Here is a 20,559-nt window from a genome sequence, read left to right on the forward strand (position 1 = left end):
CTAAGAAACTACATTCAGTTCCATGCTTAAGTGTGTCATCGACATCTGAAATGACCTCTTCGCCAACACAGTGCTGTCTCATAGCACCACCATGTACCCAGGGATTGCTAACAGCATTCAGAAGGAGATAACTGCTCTTGCTCCCAGCATGATGAAGATCAAGATCCTTGCTTCTTGTGAGTGCAAGTAGTCTGTGTGGATTAATAGCTCCATCCCAGCTGATGTGGAGCAGCAAGCAAGAGGAGGACAGGTCCAGACATTCCCTCATTCACCCCAAATGCTTTTACACAGACTGTTACTGAGCTGCATTTTACACCTTCTTGACAAAGCCTATCTTGTGCAGCAAAAATAAAGAAGTAACATTGGCATGGCTTTACTATTTCTTGATGGTTTTGTCGTGGTTGCTGTTTGTTTGTTTTGGAACTGTTGACTTAAGATTTCAAAACTGGACCAGTGAAGACAAACAGTAGTCAGTAGGAGCAAACTTCCTGAAAGTTCTACAATAATCATTCCAGTTATCTGTGAGATATATGACAATAGGAAGCCCCTTGTCCTCTCAGAAGCTGACTCCAATTCTCAAAAGGAGGCAATCTCAACCCATGCCTTGAATCCTCTTAAGGAGAGGTGATATTGCTTTTCACATAAATTATGTGCTGAAATTTTAAAAAATCTTCTGTCTTAATACATTTTTTAGATGATCATTATGCCTCTACTTTTTTTGACTCCCCCCACCCCTGCAACCTGAAATCTAGAAAGAATTTTAGCCTCCTTGGGACTTGGTTGAAGTGTGGAGGCAAGACTTGCCTATATACTGACTTGAGGCTAATTTAATAAAAGAGCACATCTTGTAAACAAAAAGTAAGCTTTTTCCCACTGTGCAAAGCTATTCAGTCTTTATGTTAACATTTACTCACAAACAATAACTAACCTCCTTTTCTTCCTTCATATTTAGCAATACATTAATACTTTACTTTTTAAAACATTAATAATCATATTTTAAACAATACAACCCTTTATGTTTGACAAATATTCAACTAAATTCAACATATAGAGAAAACAGGATTATTTATAATGATGATGTCATCTCATATTTAAGTATGATGGATGCTCAAAGAAAATGTAACTGACATTATTTGCATATTCCAAATTGGGACATTTTCCTAGTTAGAGTTTCTATTACTGTGATAAAATACATTGAACAAAAGCAACTTCTGGAGAATAGGGTATATTTTAGACTACAGTTATAAGTCAGTCCATCAGTGAGGGATGTCAGGGCAGAAATGCAGAGTAGAATCATGGAGGCAGGATCTCATGCAGAGTACATGGAAGAGTGTTGTTTAATGGCCTCATCATGACTTGCTCAGCCTGCTTTCTTATAGCACCCAGGACCACCAGCCCAGGGTTGACCCTGCCCATAGTGGGCTTGGACCCTCTCCATCAATTATCAATCAAGAATATACACCATAGGCTTGCTCATGGGCCAATCTGATGGAGACATTTTCTCAATTGTTGCTTCCTCTCCAAAAATGACTCTAGCTTGTGTCAAGTTTACAAAACTAGCCAGCATAGACACTCAGAGGAAAAAAACCAACTTAACTCTGTGAAGCTAAACTATTGAAAGGTAGAGCCAAAGTTGGTTCTAGATTCTCAAAGCCCTTATCCTTAAGCACTACTACTATGTTACCTCTCTTTTCCACACATATATACGCAGGTAACACTGACTTAGGAAATTTAAGTATGATGGTATAGGCCAAAGAACATTGAACCCTGAACCAGTGGAGAATAAGTAATCATCATGATTACCCATTGACTCTGAATATTATATTGTAATTATTTCACCATAAAAGTCACAAAACCAGTCTGTTATATTAGCATGGTTACACATCTGAGAGGAGTCTTACAAAATCAATGTTTTGTCCATTTCATTCCACCATTAAGCAACACATAATTTCCTTTTCATCACATTACAGTGTTCATGTTGATCATTTGTTTATAGCAGTGTACTCATTTTCTGCAGTGGAATATCAGTCTTCTATCTTTTATTATTAACAACAATAATCTTTTATTAATAGTACCCTATGAGAGCCACCCATAGTATACTTGTGATGTGTTTGCATTATTATTTGAGATTTTAATACTTTGTAAAAAGCAAGCTGTTTTAGCTATATAGAATTCTTTGCTGATCCTAGTCCTCTGATCAACCATTTTCAAATAACCTTTTTCAGAAGCCAAGTTTATAGCCATGGGTGTACATACTCCTTAGTATCAGCTTCCACTACCTCCAGCTCTTTCTATTGTATAAATAAATATATGCCCACTCACATAGGTTCAAACAAACACACTCAAACACATACAATTCTCTCTTCATTTGTGAGCACTGAAGTCATTAATTCACAGGTATTGTGACAGGCTTAGTGGATAAGAGCACTTATTATGCAAGCAAAACAACTTTAATTTAAGTCTTCTACATCCACATAAAGACTGGACACATCTATACCTGCCTATATCCTATCGTTGAGAGTTGGAGACAGGCAGATCTGAGGAAGTCAGTTGTCATACAACTGAACAAAAACAACAGAATTTAGGCTCAGTGAGAGACCTTGTCTCAAAAACTTGAAGGGAGCAAACAATGGAGGAAGACTTTTGACATCTTTTGGCCTGTGCATATGCATGTGTGGTAGCACCCACCTTTACCCAAATGTATACATAAACTATATTTACTTACACACACACACACACACACACACACACACACACACACACACACACACACACCATGAATTCGTAATAAGATCTTCAGGTAATATTCAGTAATACAACATATTGCTCATTATGAGCTTCTCCCTGTTTATGTATTTAATACCCTCTTTTAAGAGAAAAATATTTTATCATAACTATATTAATAGTTGATAAAATCCTCAGAATGTGGTCACTCTGCATCACCATACTTCCACCTGCCCTATATTTAATTGCTTCTTTCCCAACTGAATGAAAACTCAAATTATTTACAACTTTTCCTGATCTATAACTACTGTTTCATATTTTAACCTTGTCTTCATTTTAGCATGTTTTGACACCACGCATTGAGCCATAAACCCTGTGTAGGTTTCTTTATTGTTCCAAAAAGGTTATACTATATCAAAAATGTTTGGTCTCTGGATAAATGTTGACCTCATTTCATTTAAGCTCTGACACCACTTCTTTGTGATTTCCTTCTTCAGTCTGCTCAGGCTACAACATGCCAGATATTCCTCATACACAGATACACTAAAAACCTTTTAGAGCCCAGCATACTCCTTTGTATCCCTACAGCCTATTCAGATATGCCCAGACACTATCCTTGATCTGCCTCATCTAGTAGATTTTAATTTGAATTCTTTTGCATGAAAAGCAAATGGAAGGGAATATAAAGTATGAGTAAAGAAAAAGGATGGGTAAGGCTACTGTTAAAGGTGCTGTTTCCCTGATTTCTCACATATACATACATATATATAATTTTTACATAGACATTTATATTATTTTACATTTATACAATAAACTGCCTATAGCAAGAAGAACCATGACACAATCCGCAATTATATATATGTAACAGTCTTAGTGTTTTGGCTATTTGTATTTCACAGCCTTGAAGAAAATCGTCTTTCCTATCTTGGTGCATCTAAAATTCTGAATGTAAATCAATCTCCATCAAATCTTGTTATTATCAACTTAAAACATCTATCTAGACCTAAAAACATCTTAATCTTCAAACAACTAAGTTTCATTGTGAAACTAAGCTACCTTTAACAATAGCCAAAATTAAAATAAAATATTTTCGTGTAACTCGAGCCAAGCCAGATTAAGACCTGTATGGCAAGAAATTCAGTCTCTACAGAAAGAAATTAAGAGCATATCAGAAAATAGAAAGCTCTCCCATTCTCATTTATTGGTAGGATTAACATAGTAAAAATGGCCATTTTACCAAGCTACAGATTCAATGTAATTATCATCAAAAACCAACACAATATTTCTAATAAAAATTATTTTGCCAAATACAAATAGCCAAAACACTAAGAATATAACATTTATAATTAATTATAAACAATTCCTGATTGTTTCATGGTTCTTTTTGCTGTACGTAGTTTATTCTACATTTGTATAATAATATAAATGTATATGTAAAAATATTTAATAATTCCAAGGAGTAGGATAGCTGGGTCTTGAGGAAGCCCTATTTCCAGTTTTCTGAGATAGCACCAGATAGATTTCCAAAGTGGCTGTACTAGTTTGCATTCCCACCAGCAATGAAGGAGTGTTCCTGTCTCCCCACATCCTCGCCAGCATGTGGTGTCACTTGAATTTTTGATCTTATCCATTCTGATGGGTGTAAGATGGTATCTCAGAGTTGTTTTGATTTGCATTTCCCTGATGAGTAAGGAGGTTGAGTATTTCTTTAAGTGTTTCTCAGCCATTTGATATTCCTCTGTTGAGAATTCTCTGTTTAGTTCCAAAAAGGATCCAGAGGGTCCTAGAAACCTACAAGTAGAACATTATAATAGGCAGATTTGGGCCCAGGGGTCCCGCTCAAACTAAGGCACCAGCCAAGGACAATACAGGCAGTAAACTTTAAACCCCTACCCAGATCTAGCCAATGGTCAGAACATTCTCCACAGTTGAGTGGAGAGTGTGATATGACTTTCTCACATACTATGGTGCCTCACATTTGACCATGTCCCCTGGAGGGGGAGACCTGGTGGCACTCAGAGGAAGGACAGCAGGTAGCCAAGAAGAGACTTGATACCCTATGAGAATATACAGGGGGAGGTAATCCCCCTCAGGAACAGTCATAGGGGAGGGGAATAATGGGAGAGTGGGGGGGGGAGGAATGGGAGGATACAAGGGATGGGATAAACATTGAGATGTAACAAGAATAAATTAATAAAATTTTTTTAAAAATATTTAATAAAAAAGAATGGGCGAGGCAAAAAATAAAGTTGTGCTTTTATCCTTTTTGCCCCAAGATGACTTTTCTTTTTTAAAAATGAGAACATTTTCTCTGGTAATTTTCTTTGTTCTTATATTTGTCCTATGCTGATGTTTTGTTTTACCTTATTATATTGTCATGTAGTTTAGTTTAGTGTTTAGTTTAGTTTAGCTTAGCTCAGCTTAGCTTAGTTTTATCTCTTAGAAGCCTGATTGTTTTCTACTCATAGTCAGAAAATGACTTGATCTAGAAAGATAAGGGAGGTGAGGAGGAACTAGTAGGAGTAGAAGGAGGGGCACCATTATTCAAGTCATATTATATTAAAAAACTATTTTTCAATAAAATAAAAAAGCATGTATTTTGAAGTAGCATGAGCAAATAAACTTTCATCACAACCTTGAGTGTTCCACTCAGTGCTTTTATGAGAGATGGTTTTCTAGAATGAAAGTCTTTTGAAAAAGTCCCTCTGTTTTGACCCCACTTGGCAACACATTATAGGCTACACATGACCATATCTTCATTTTTCATTAGAATCATATAAAAAGGGATATTCCCAAGCAGCACATCAAAAACCTACCAAAACTGCAATATAGAGAAAGGTTAGCCACTTTCCTCTAAGATAGCCTATGAAAAGTAGAAAAAGATTGATGTGGTAAAGTTATAAAATTTACCTGAAGCATGTCTACAAATGTATTCATGTATTCATTCCACAGGTGTTATAATGATTTTTATAAGAAATGTTAGGGGAAATAGAAGGATCCAGAGGGTCCTGAAAACCTACAAGAAGGACATTATGATAGACAGATTTAGGTCCTGGGGTGCTCCTCAAACTATGACACCAGCCAAGGAAAATATAGGCAGTAAACTTCAAACCCCTACCCAGACCTAGCCAATGGACAGCACATTCTCCACCGTTGAGGAGAGTGAGGTCTGACTTTCATACCAACTCTGGTGCCCCATTTCTGGCCACATTCCCTGAATGATGGCACTCAGAGGAAGGATAACAGGTCACCAAGAAGAGACTCGATACCCTATGACCATATACAGAAGGAGGAGGTCCCCCTCAGTCACAGCCATAGGGGAGGGGAGTAAGGGGAAAATGGGAGGGAGGGAGGAATGGGAGGATACTAGGGATGGGATAACCATTGAGATGTAAATATGAATAAATCAATAAAATGTTCAAAAAGAAATGTTTCTTTATTACTAATTTCAAATAAATTAGTGGCAATCATTGCAGAATAATTCACATCTGTGACAACCATTTTTCATCACTTTAAGCAAAAAGCCAACTGTGGGAGGATAGTTATAGTAAATCCTCTTTATCCTGATCTAACTTTAGAGATTTAGGAAAAGTTTTGTTTTTATTCTGCTTCAGATTCTGTCATAACTGCCATAACTATTCACTCTCCTTGAAATCTTAAGCATGTCACAGGAACTACCATAAACCGTGAACATGAAGACCTTCCTTTCTGGATACACTGCATGTGCAATTTGATGAACCTGGATTCAATAATGGTTCTGCTGTTTCTTAGATAGGTACTTAGAGCAATCACTACCATTATGTCGTTATAAGATAAGAAAGTTCTCTAATTCTCTAAATTCTTCTTTGCTATACAGTTTTAAGCCTTTTGAAATAATAAAATAATCAAAACAATATAAAATCATTTGCTAAGTAGTTACCTTCTTGAAGCATATATTGGATCATATTCTTTGGCCTTTTTTATAGCTCCTTCCCTTTCTTTTCATACCAAATCTATGCATAAAACTCATGGATTCTACTTCCAAAATATATTTCCTCTTCTTCTCTGGCTCACACTAAAGCAATTACATTCATCTGAGAAAAAAAAGAACATTCACTTCTTCAGTGTTCTATATAAACCAACATATAGGTCAGACTTTCCCAGAACTATGTTAAGAGTACGCCTTCAAAATTGAAAAAGTTTTTTTTATTTTCAATTTGTTTATATGGAGGATTACATTAATGGATTTCCATATATTAAGCCATCCCTGCATGCCTGGAATGAAGCCTACTTGGTCATGATGAATGATATCTTTGATGTATTCTTGCATTCGTTTTGCAAGTATTTTATGGAGTATTTTTGCATCAATGTTCATATGAGAAATTGGTCTGAAATTCTCTTTCTTTGTTGGGTCTTTGTGAGATTTAGGTATCAGTGTGACTATGGCCTCATAGAATGAATTTGGTAATGTTCCATCCATTTCTATCTTTTGGAGTAGCTTGAAGAGTATCAGTATTAGCACATCCTTGAAGGTCTGGTAGAATTCTGCACTGAAACAATCTGACCCTGGGCTTTTTTGGTCTGGAAACTATCAAGGATTGCTTCTGTTTCTATAGGGCAAATGGGACTATTTAGCTTGTTTACCTGTTCTTCACTCAATTTTGGAAGTGGAATTGAGCAGGGCCCAGCGGTCCTGCTCAAACTATGGCACCAGCCAAGGACAATACTTGCAGTAAACTTCAAACCCCTACCCAGATCTAGCCAATGGACAGGACATTCTCCACAATTGAGTGGAGAGTGGGGACTGACTTTCACATGAACTCTGGTGCCCCATGTTTGACCATGTCCCCTGGATGGGGAGGCCTGGTGGCACTCAGAGGAAGGATAGCAGGTTACCAAGAAGAGACTTGATACCCTATGAGCATATACAAGGGGAGGAGGTCCCCCTCAGGCACAGTCATAGGGGAGGGGAGTAGGGGGAAAATGGGAGGGAGGGAGGAATGGGAGGATACAAGGGGTGGGATAGCAATTGAGATGTAATATGAATAAATTAATAAAATATATTTAAAAATTGAAAAAGGAATCATTTGATCTCAAATCATACATGCTTATGATGCTTCATTGGCCTTTTATTACCATAAGGTTTCAAGCCGACTCATTAATATAGGCACCTGAGATCTTTTTGGTTCAGCCCATTACATGTCCAGCTCATTCTATGACAACCCACATTCCTTACCAAAATAATGATTACACTCTTTCAACATACAATACTTTAGCAACATTTATTTTATTTTGTCCATTCGTCATCATACTTCTTCCTCCACCTTAACACATTTGCACACACTATTCTCTCTCCATATGCTCTCACTCTTCACATACCTACTAAACAGCAACTCAGCCTATGAATTCCAATTAAACATAATTTGCTCAGGGAAGCTTTTATTAATTAACTAGAATAAGTCAAGTGTTCATATTAAAGAATCTCTCTAATCATGTGTATCTCTTTTTCTATACTGTCACATTTGTAATTTCAGTTCTATTTACCAGTATACAAAATCAGCATGTTTTCCACACTACTCAGTGTGCTTGAATTTGCACTGCCAATTAATTCATTCTTCTCATCATTAATACAAAAAATACTAATACCTACATTACCAGGTTGTATTTTACAGTCAAATGTATATAGTGAAAAGCAAGACAATAACTTAGTCTTGAAATGTTAATATTTAGCTCAATGATTTGAATGTCTATAAAATAAATAAATAAATCTGAAGAAGCAGAATTAGTCTAAAGTGGGAGTAGACAGACAAAGCATTGTATATGTTGCAGTTACTGTAACAACTCTAAGAAAGTACAGGTGGCAGAACTTTTAATGACTTCCTACTTCTGATTAAATGCACTATTTATTTCCTAAGAGTTGGTGACTATATCTTCTAATGGAAAGAAATTAGCCTCTGTCAATGACCTAAACCCTTTTCCTATAGCTCATACATCTCTTACAGCATTCTTTCCTCTCCTACCTATTAAGTAATGGCCAAATTCTAGTAGAAGAATTAAGGGTTGATAAATTGTTCCTTGAAATTGAGAATTTCAAAGATGAGACAAATAACTTGAGAGCACATTCTATTGTGGTGAAGTAACAGACTCCTGGATCAGACAAAGAGCTGATGTGAGATTAAAAGAAGACATCTTTAGCTTAGGGCTTGCCATATTTTCTTTTTGTAAGATATTTGTCTTCGACCACAAAAAGATATTGAGCTATTATGCCAGGAAGAAAGGAAAATTAAGGAATTGTGGAACATTGGATTCTTGGTGTGTAATACTCAGCCAGCATGTAATAGATCCCAGGAAGAAACAAATTTTATGAATAAACCGTTTTAACGATGATGTAAATGAATGAAGCAACATTAGAAATTAAAATTATTAAGTGAAGCATTGAACTCATACACATATCTAAACACACACATGTGCATGCACACACATACACACACACACACACACACACACACACACACACATTCATCAGTAGCCAACTTTGCCAAACCAGATTGTGAACTAAAGTTTTAGCTTTTCACTTAATTCTGACTAATGTGCTCAAAATCTGAAGGTACTTTAGTATGAGTTCTCCAGATTTTTCTGTGTATGAGTTTCAGTAACATATGTACCTAAGATCAATGAATATCAGGTGACTTTATTGCCACATACACATTTTATCTGCCCTTCACATTCCATTTCAAAGTATATTTGCATTTGCTTCTTCCTTAGCCCCAAGAGTGCGATATCACCCACCAGCGAGGTAAACCTATTAAATATTTCCTGACTCTGTTTTGATGATTTGGCACCTGACAACTAAGGGAGAATATAAACCTAAAAGATTCTCTTAGGACCTGTAGGTTGTTTTGATGAGTCTAGAAGAAAAGGAATTGAACAACTCATGCTTAATCAGTGTCTTTAGAGAAAAGGTTGGAAATTTCATCTTATTCTCATGGGGCTGATCATATTTGCAATCATTATTACTCAGTGTTTTCTCCACCAAATGAAAAGTTTAAAGAGCCCAAATTCTTTCAAGTATAATGTTATATATTATAATTTGCACCCAGGTGTCATATATAAAGAAAAGTAATTTATATATATGTATACATTAATGATATCTACATATTTAGATGACTTAAATAAGCAAAGAATACCATATTCAAAGGTATGGCTGGAACCTGCTTTTTTCTTGAAGAAAAAAGTGGAAGCAAAGAAAATATTAACTAAAAAGGAAATTTAGTTGCTGACATTTTGTTTTAATTTTGCTATTATTATGAATCATAATGTTAATACCTGTGTTTTCTGGAGGTCTTGGGTAACCACTATGAAAGTATTTTTGACCTCTAAAGGGATTGTGACCCACAGGTTGAGAACCACTGGATTAGAACATGTAACATACAATCTTTAAACTGTATTCATTATGAAATCCTAAACTGTTTTTCTGTGTACACCATATCTCCTTTTTAGTAACTGACGTACTGTTTAAAAAGCATGCATAAAAAAGTAAATAAATGAATAAATAAAATAAAAATATTGACTGACTGATCTTAGGGGAAAATGTCTAGCTAAATATGCCTCATTTTTTCTCTCAAATAGATGAAAGTGTGAAAATATAACTCCTATGTACTTCGAAATTAAAACAATGAAAAACAAAAACCTGTTTTCAAAATAACATGATGGCCAAAGACAAATAGCAGTCTGGACTTCAAATACTTTTTTGTTTCAAGAGTCACATAGCTAGTGAGAGCAAAGTAACAAATAAAACCCATGTTCCTTTTTTATACAGCACCATGAAGGGCAAAATTCAGCTCTGTTTTTAATTTCAAGCAGTCAAACTATAAAAAGGAGCATTATTTTAGAGTCCTTGAGTTGACTTATAAAAAGCCTTGCTGAAGCTTAAAATGCTAGTGGTTCTATGCAAATGTCTCAATTGACATTGAAATTCTTAAAAATAAATGTTTACCCTACCTTACATTTAGAAAAAACACAGTGCCTCCCCGATAACCAGAGTGCTATTTAACTACCTGCTGAATAGTTAAGTGGTTCATCTGTCTCTTGTCCTAAACTTAATAAATGATATGGATAGTTTTTCAGCAGAACTATGCTGCTTTTGTTTGTGTATTGATAGGATTATTTTTGAGACAGGATCTCACAATATAGTCTGGCTGAACTGGAACGCTATAGATGATGTTGGTATCTAACTCGTAGAGAACTGCCTGCCTCTGCCTTCTACATACCATGTACCACCATGCCCAGCTTGCTAACAGCAGTCTTTGTTTTATCCTTTTCCTATTCTCTCCTTTACTCCTAAATTATGCCATCCCTCTGTACACATTATATACCTAGAAATTGATATTTTAGCATATAATAAACATATATCCAATATTATGTTTTTAAAAAATATATTGAATTATACGTGCAGAGAATTCTTCCTGGTTCATACCTAAGCTTGCCTAGTATGTCCTCAACATAAACTATTACACACACTCTTGGAAAGAGAAAAACCTAGACATTAAGAGACACAGTCCTCAAACAGAATACCAAAACCTGCAAACTCTAACATAGTCCAAATGCCAAAAAGAAAATGGGAGTTGAACATATAATCACATGCCAAGCTGTAGAACTATTGGCAAATATTAACTACTGGAAGAGAAAAAAGACACTTTTCACTAAGAGTGTGTGGCCTCTGGAAATCAACATGCCAGGAGAAGGCAACACATTAAAATATATTTAATTAGTACAAGTGATCTTGAAGGGTTTTTTAATGACACAATATCAGTGGGTGGGTAAGGAGTGAGGAGAATTGGAGAAGAGGTGAAGGTGGGGGGAAAGATTGAAAGACATTGTATGAAACTCTCAAAGAAACAATAATTTTTTAAAATTATAAAACCATAAAACTTTAAAATGCTAAACACAGTTATCTTAGCTATAATTCTTAAAGTTTGGATGCACTTGTAATAAAAAGAAGAGACTAAATAGAAGAACTACAAATGATAATAAAATATATTAATAGATGCCCACAAGGATGGACCCCTGGTTATCATGTTTATATCATGTTCTACTGCCCTCCCATCCCCATGCACTAACACTGAGTGAATAAAATATTCTTCTATGGAGATTTAAATCCAGAACTCAGAAATGGCAATTCAGTCTTTTTTATGTGGCTTTAAATTTGAAAGTTGTAAGACAGCTGTATTTTGACCCATGAGCATAGAAACAAAAAGAATAGTCGTTGGTATAAGACAAAGAAGAATCAAAGAAAGAGAAGCAGAAAATCAATAGTATCCCTTGGATTGAAGACTGCTTTCTGTTTCCTGATTATAGTCTGGATTTTAGACCACATGCTTTTCTGCTGGTGTTTGCTTGCAACAGCTACTTCAACAAAGTACCACATACAGGATATCTCCAGGAAATTATATGATCACAAAATCAAGGCATTGATAAGGCTTGTTCCCTCTGAATCACATAGACTGCACATAGACTTGTAGATGGTTATGTTTCCCTATGACATGTTCAAATTTTCATCACCATAAATTAAATGTACAAGTTCGTACATTTTCTTCTACCATTTCATGGACACATATAAGCTACTTTGCTCATATTTCCTGTGTTATCCACCCATGTCCTTTCCATTAACTTCCTCTTTCCACTTTAATGATCTTTAAATATAGTCACATTCTTAGAACCTCCATGTTAGGACTTCATCATATGTACACAAAGAACACAACTGAGCCTATAATGCCTGAGTCCATAAGACATAGTCAATAAAATATAATCCATATAAAGTTTTGCAATATATTCAGTGTTACAGTGAAAGACAAAAACAACAGCTAAAGAAGTATTAAATTAACACAGTATTTTAGAAAATGCCATGAGAAGTTCTATTTTGACATACCTCACAATTTCCCTAGAAGTCCTATTTATAGAGAAAATGAGGTTGGACTCAGAGATGTCTCTCTTTTCCTTTATCTTTCTTTCATAGGTATGGAGATAGGAATTGAAAAGAAAGAAAGGGGAATATAGAAATATATGGGAATGATAGGAGAAAGGTAGATTATTGAATTTACTTCTCAATCTAAGGCCTTAATTGTTACTCACAAATAAGGTTATTTTTAATTCATTGGTATAGAATTATGTATATTGATGCAAAGTAAGTTTAATTTTTTGATACATTGGAATAGAATTAAAATGTAAGATTATTTTTCCCACATTTTATGCATATTTCTACTCTAATATGAGGTATTGTACCCATACAACTCAATTATAATACAATGTTTACTTCCAATACCTTTCCCTATTTTTTATTTACTTGTCTATTTAAAGACTTTAGGCAAGAGTAGCATGGAAGAAAGAGGAAACAGTAGGACCCACAGGGTCCTGGAAACCTACAAGAAGAACTTTATGACAGGCAGATCTGGGTCCTGGGGTCCTCCTCAAACTAAGGCACCAGCCAAGGAGAATATAGGCAGTAAGCTTAGAACCCCTACCAAGACCTAGCCGACGAACATGATACTCTCCACCATTGACTGGAGAGTGAGACCTGACTCTCACACGAACTCTGGTGCCCCTTTTCTGACCACGTCCCCCGGATGGGGAGACCTGGTGGCACTCAGAGGAAGGATAGCTAGTTACCAAGAAGAGACTTGATATTCGGAGAGCATATATAGGGGGAGGAGGTCTCCCTCAGTCACAGACATAGGGGAGGGGAGAAGGGGAGAAATGGGAGGGAGGGAAGAATGGGAGGAAACAGGGGAAGGGCTAACAATCGAGATGTAATATGAATAAATTAATAATATATATATATATATATATATATATATATATATATATATATATATATATATAAAACACTGTAACACAGTAGCTAATTCTAGTATATTCCCCTGTGTTATTAGTTATTTTTATCTCTTTCATTTTTCCCATTATGAATATGTCTTCTTATTCCATTATTAACTCTTAGTGATTTTCAGGAAAATTTTAAAATCAGTTTTAGATTCTCTCATTTCCATTCATCAACACCCACATTATTTACCATAATTCCACACAAGAAAATCCTGCTTACCTATTTCAACTTATTTTCTGTAACCATGACTACTTGTATATGTTATAATTGTCAAAATCCTATGGATATTTTTCAATTTATGAAGAAGTGCCTTTAAACTTCTTTCCTCTTGGCACCAATGTGGAATGATGACCAGAAAATATTACTTTCAAGACAGTGAAGCTGTATAATAAGATAAAATGTAGCAAAATTAAAAACCTATTATTACTGGAATATAACATCTATCTTGCATGTTTTGTATCTGTTCACTTATTAACAGAAAGTTAAAAGCAGTGAATGAAAATGCATTCTCACTGTGTGGAATAAAAGTCAACACTTAAAAATGCATTTCCCCTCCCTTACCCTCTTGTGACACACTAAAATGCATGGAATGCTAGGCATCATGCATTTTGGTGTATCCAGTGGGAACACCAAGAATGACTTTTAAGAACTGTTTGCTGCTTCTGTTCCTAGGTAGTTTGAAGTTTTAAACTATCCATTTACTCAATTCACTACAAATTCTATTCAACCAGTTGATATGATCATTAAAAATCTTTTAATGGCTCCCAGAGCTGTTAGCTTAAACGCACTGTCCTTAGTACTATATGCATGTCTTTGTTCCAAGGAGTATCTTGTTCTTATGAGTATCTCTGTCTTGTTTTTCCCATAATATACTTGGCACTCAAATATCCAGCTCTCTGGCACTTCTTTCAGTTCCTCAAGTTGCTACGACTTTTTTATCCTAATCATTCTGAGACATCTATTTCTTTTGAGTACATGTTCTGGCATATGTAAGCACTAGCTTATCCCAGGGTTTGTTCACTGGCCTATCATTCACATTCCTTCTCTAGACTACAGCCACTCCCTGACATCCTAACAGCCAGACTTGAAATATTTCTGAAGCATTCATATTCATAAAACTGACCATTCCTAGGGCATAGATTTGATAAAGTCACAGACAGTTAAATTTCATTATGACTTCCACATTTTTAAGATAAAACTTGAAAATTTTTCTGTCCAACTTTCCTGATAAGTGAAGACTTTCATGGGACACGCCCCTTGGCCTAGTGTCCAGATATAAGTGAGTATATACCATTTGAGTCTTTCTGCTTCTGGGTTAACTCACTCATTATGATCATTTCTAGTTCAATCCATTTGTCCACAAATTTCAGGAATTCCTTGTTTTTAATAGCTGAGTAGTAAGTATTCCATAGTGTAAATGTACCACAGTTTCTTTATCCATTCTTCTACTGAGGGGCACTTAGGCTGTTTCCATGTTCTGGCTATTATGAATAAAGCTGCTATGAACATGGCTGAGCAAATGTTCTTGTTGTGTGCTGGAGCTTCTTCTATGTATATTCCAAGGAGTGGAATAGCTGGGTCTTGAGGAAGCCTTATTCCCATTTTTCTGAGATAGCACCAGATAGATTTCCAAAGTGGCTGTACTAGTTTGCATTCCCACTAGCAATGAAGGAGTGTTCCTCTTTCTCCACATTCTCACCAGCATGTGGTGTCACTTGAATTTTTTTATGTTAGCCAGGACATCCTATTGGGACCTTAGGTGATAGAAGCATGGGAGAATGGGGAAACAGAATGATCCAGAGGGTCCTAGAAACCTACAAGAAAAACATTATGACAGGTGGATTTGGGCCCAGGGTCATGCTCAAACTATGCCACTAGCCAAGGATTATACGTGCAGAAAACGTCGAACCCCTACCCAGATCTAGCCAATGGACAGGACATTCTCCACAGTTGAGTGGAGAGTGAGGACTGACTTTCACACGAATGCTGGTAACCCCATATCTGACCATGTCCCCTGAATAGGGAGGCCTGGTGATACTCAGAGGAAGGATAGCAGGCTCCCAAGAAGAGACTTGATACCCTATGAGCATATACAGGGGGAGGAAGTCCCCCTCAGTCACAGTCATAGGGGAGCGGAGTAGGGGGAAAATGGGAGTGAGGGAGGGAGGAATGGGAGGATACAAGAGATGCGATAACAATTGAGATGTAATACGAATGAATTAATTTTTTAAAAATTTGAAATTTTTCACTATCAAGTGTAGCCATAGAAGACAAAATGCCACATGCTTTCTAACCTATCACTGGTTGTATATATTTGAACATTATACAGTAACCCTCAATTTTCTCTTAGTTTTGCAGGTACCCCCAGAAGCCTTTTTCATGGAAAAATTAGTCACACACTACTAATTGTTGTTTCTTAGATTTCAAGAGAACACACTACTAAATATATTATTCCTTAGGCAACTGACATTTTCATGTGTATTGTATAGGTCACCAACTGTCCATTATTATAACTAATTTTTCTAGTTTTAGACTGCACGTGCACATAATATGGTTAATTAAAATATTAATATTGTTTTTATGCATCTGATTGCTATTTTCTATGAAAACCAGCATAAAGAATGAATTGAAAAGTGATACTTTTAGTTGTATTCATTATTTGATAGTTTCATAAGTGTATTCAATGTTTTGATCATATCAGCCTTACTGTCTCTCTCACCCTTCCCAGACTCATCTCCCACACCCCTCTCACAAATTGATGCCTTCTTTTCATAACCCATTGAGTCTAATCAGTGTTGTCCTTATGTGCATAGATGTAGGGAAATCCACTGGAGCTTGGGCATCTTAGTCTAGACCACATTCCTAAAGAAAACTGACTCTCCTTACTCCAGTAGTCCATAATTGCCAAAGCTACTCAGCTAGGGGTAAGTCTTGTTTATCATCTCTCCCACCTATGTTTGACTTTTTGTTAATAAAATAGCCCATGTAATGTATGTATAACACCATTTAATAAAGTTTTTATTATATTATTTACTTCTGGTTCTTGTTTTATCTGTTTTTTGAACAAACTATTTGAAACTTTATTACAGATTCAGTATAAAGAAAGTAATTAAAGTTATAAAGACAAAAAAGATAGTTGGCTAACAATTTTCATTTCAAAGTTTTGTCTAGAAACACCAAAGATGATCTTAGCTTACAATACCCTCAACACACTTTTCATTTTATAAATGAAAGACATAGCAGTTGATGCTTGTTCAGGGCCATAGATTGAACACACAGCATCTCAATTGCTGGACAACTGGTACATCATAAAACCTTACACTCAACATGATGGAAATTTGAAATTTTCTTCACGCTAGCACAAACCCATGTAGGTAAAGCAAAATTGTTTTCTTCCAACTCAAAGGGTTATTTCAGAAGTACAAGTTATAGTTGACATTCAGCAGTATAATATAATTACCATGCATTCAGTGAGTAAATGCTGAGGCTTAGGTACTAGATTCCTTTAGTAAGAGTCAATGACAAAAATAAAACACAAATTGTTTTCACTACTTTGCTTGTGATGGTTAATCCTGATTGTCAATTTTAATTGATTGGGAAGAGCCTATAAAATTAATAAAGTGCACCCTTAGTTGTTCCTGTCAGGGTATTCCCAGGAATTAAGTCAGAAGGGATGCCCTACTCTAAATGTGAACAGCGATTGCCTCATCTTTTGAGAGTATCAGTGGAATAAAAGGGGAAATGGAAATATTAAGATAGCACAGATATTTTTCCTTTCTACTTCCTGGTCACCATGCTGTCAGCTGTTCTGCTCCAGCACATCTTCACTGCAATGATAAACTGCAACTTCTGATATCATGAGCCAAAAATCAATATTTCCTTCTTTACATTTTTTCTGTCACCAGGTACTTTTCAATAATGATAAAAAGTTTAACATATCAACCTACATAAAAGCCCTTTGTGATTCGACAAATGAAATACAATTTGATTCAGAACAGAACATTGCTGAGGAGCTGGAGAGATGGTGCTTTTATTGATCTTCCAGAGGACATATATTTTCTTCCCAACACTCATTTCAAGCAGTGCACAACACCATGTATTTCCATTGCCAGAAGATCTGGCACTCTTTTCTCTCCCTCACTCCCCAGTCCCATGGGACCTGCAAGTATGTGCCATATATAACTCATGTAGGCATACACATACACATAAATAAAAATAAATAAATAAATGTTCACCTGAAAGCTCAGGGATCATCTCAAAAAAGGGCCCAGAAATATTGTAAGACTCACAGGTCAGGAGGTCCAGGGTGAGACAGTACCTTGTGGACCTCACAGGACACTACACACAGGAACTTAACAACAAGATCAAATCAGTCAACCTTTCAGCTGGGGATGTAGAGGGATTCAAATTCCCAGACAGAGCAGAGGAGCTATGAACAGTTAATGGCTGCTCAGAGAGGGAGAATAGATTTTTTTAAAAGTGTGTGACCTCTGGGACAACCATTCTCTATAGAATGATCTCTGACTCATGTACATAGGTGACATAATTAGGGCTTTGAGGGTTATTAAAAATAAAAGAGGACACGAAGGTGGGAGAGGTGAAGAGGAAGCAATTGGCTCTGGGAGGAGTTACGGGAGGAGGGAAGGGTGAATATGACCAAAATACATTGCATGAAATTCTCAAATAATTAATAAGATTTAAAATAAACATGAAAATCTTTTTAAAGGTATTATTAAGAAGGTATTGAGTGATTTAGGGAAAACAGGTAGAGGAAAAGACTAAAGAACAAGGTGTCCAGGAAATGTCCATTTCATTCCACATATTGCATATTAAGTTGTGAGCAGAGTTTTTAAATTTTTCAGGTGATAAGCAAGGTTTACTTTTCTTCTAATCATTCTTTAATATGTAATTCATAGAAAATGGAACATCAAGATGGGAGATTTAAAACAGTAGGTTTACTTAAAAAAAAAAAAAAAAACAACCAGACAAGCAAGATCTATGTATATATGAAATTAGACTGAGCATATATAAAAAACAAAACTCCAGATCTTATTCTTAAAGGAAATGTGTTTTCTACCTATGAAGAAACACTAAGTGCTTTCTACTTAATTCACAAATACTTTCTTCTAACCTTTCTATATCTGTTTCACTCAATTTGTTCAGTCAATAAATATCTATTAAATCTTTATGACTGTAAGTCCAGAGTAGCTCTGAGTGATAGTTACAACAGAGGAATAGTTAAAAAGGAGTCCTTATTTTTGAGGAGCTCACAGTGGATTTAAAATCAAAGATAGTGCATCAATTATGTTACAAAATATAATGAAAATGATACATTCTGATATAGACAGCATAAAAGAAGGACAATGCTCTCCTGAGAGTGTGGTTACTGGTAAAATGGTAAAGATAGCATACTGGAAGTGTCAGGCTTCTTGTAGTGCTAGATCCCAAAAATATGATAGCAGAAATTCTTGCTGCCTTATAGAGAACACTTGAAGAAATGTTCAACATCCTTAGCCATCAGGGAAATGCAAATCAAAATGACTCAGAGATTCCATCTTACAAGTGTCAAAAGGGCTAAGATCAAAACACTAGTAACAGCTAATGCTGGCAAGCATTTGGAACAAGGGAGGCACTCCTTCGCTGCTGATGGGAGTGAAAACTTGCACAGCCACTTTGAAAATCAATATGGTGTTTTCTCAGAAAATTGGGCAAGACCCAGCCATACAACTCCTGGGCATATACCCAAAGGATAGTCCAACATACCACAGGATACTTGCTCAAGTATATCCATAGCTGCTCTAATCATAAATAAGTAGACACTATGATGACTAGGGAAATGAATAGTGTTGCAGCTAAATACATTAATTATTACTGTATTCTTTTTTATCCAAGTCAAGTTAGAACAGAAAGTGAGGCTGACTATTAAAAGAAACAAAGATGGAGAAAAAGCAGACTTCTTAAAATCTTAGTATTGAACAATAATACAAAGCAAGCATGAGTTTTGCCTAATGTTATTCACAAGTGAGGAGTAAATGTAAACTCATTAAAATATACTTTCTGTTGTGCATAGAGATACAAATTCATTTGGAGGTATTTTCCTTTTAGGAACACAAAGGACATTTTACTACCCAGAGTAATGTCAGAGACATCAAAAAATTGAGTTTGTAGTTCTTGTTGGAACATTCTCTTTTACTAACAACTTGAGAAATTTTGTGTGAGTACATTTTAGCAATACCAACTAAAGATATTATATTAATTCTTTAGTGGTCATTTAATTTATATTTATGACAATATATTTAATTTAAAATATTCATAATGAATGTGTCTTTAAACTTACTTCCAAAGCTGTTACATACTTTTACTCTTGTCTTTGGAATAACAACCATTTCTCTTCATAATTAGTGCAAAAGTCCCAAAGACATGATGCTTGCAGCTCTTCCAACCCATCTCAAATTTAAAACACTGGCTTCAAGCTAGATGAAACTTCAGATACTAAGACTCATAAGAATATTCACTCTGATACAGAAGTTCAAAGTGAAGGAATATCTAACTCTTCCAAGTAAAAGTTATCTCTATGTCATTGATAAAGCCAGAGAAGATACTTTAGTATAACAAAATTAAGTGTTAAAGTAAAAAAGGGTTTAACCCCCAAGAAAGTGTACTTCAGGCTCTTTATGTGTCATCACTTGGTGACCGAGTACATCTTCATTTAGGCCAGATGCTGAATTTACTGTATTTATCTTAACAGGAACAACCAATTATGTACAGTGGATATTAACTTCCAAAGAAATATTGAGAGTCACCAAGGAAAAACGGCGTCTAAACTAAACTGACCTATAATTCTAAAACAAGATAGACTGATTGCAAATTGGAAGAAAATTTTGACTATATATTAATGTTCCTTTTTAAAATTTTCATTTTATTAATTTATTCTTATTACATTTCAATGGTTATCCCATTCCTTGTATCCTCCCATTCCT

Source organism: Acomys russatus, chromosome X, assembly GCF_903995435.1.
Source record: "Acomys russatus chromosome X, mAcoRus1.1, whole genome shotgun sequence".
Taxonomy (NCBI): Eukaryota; Metazoa; Chordata; class Mammalia; order Rodentia; family Muridae; genus Acomys; species Acomys russatus.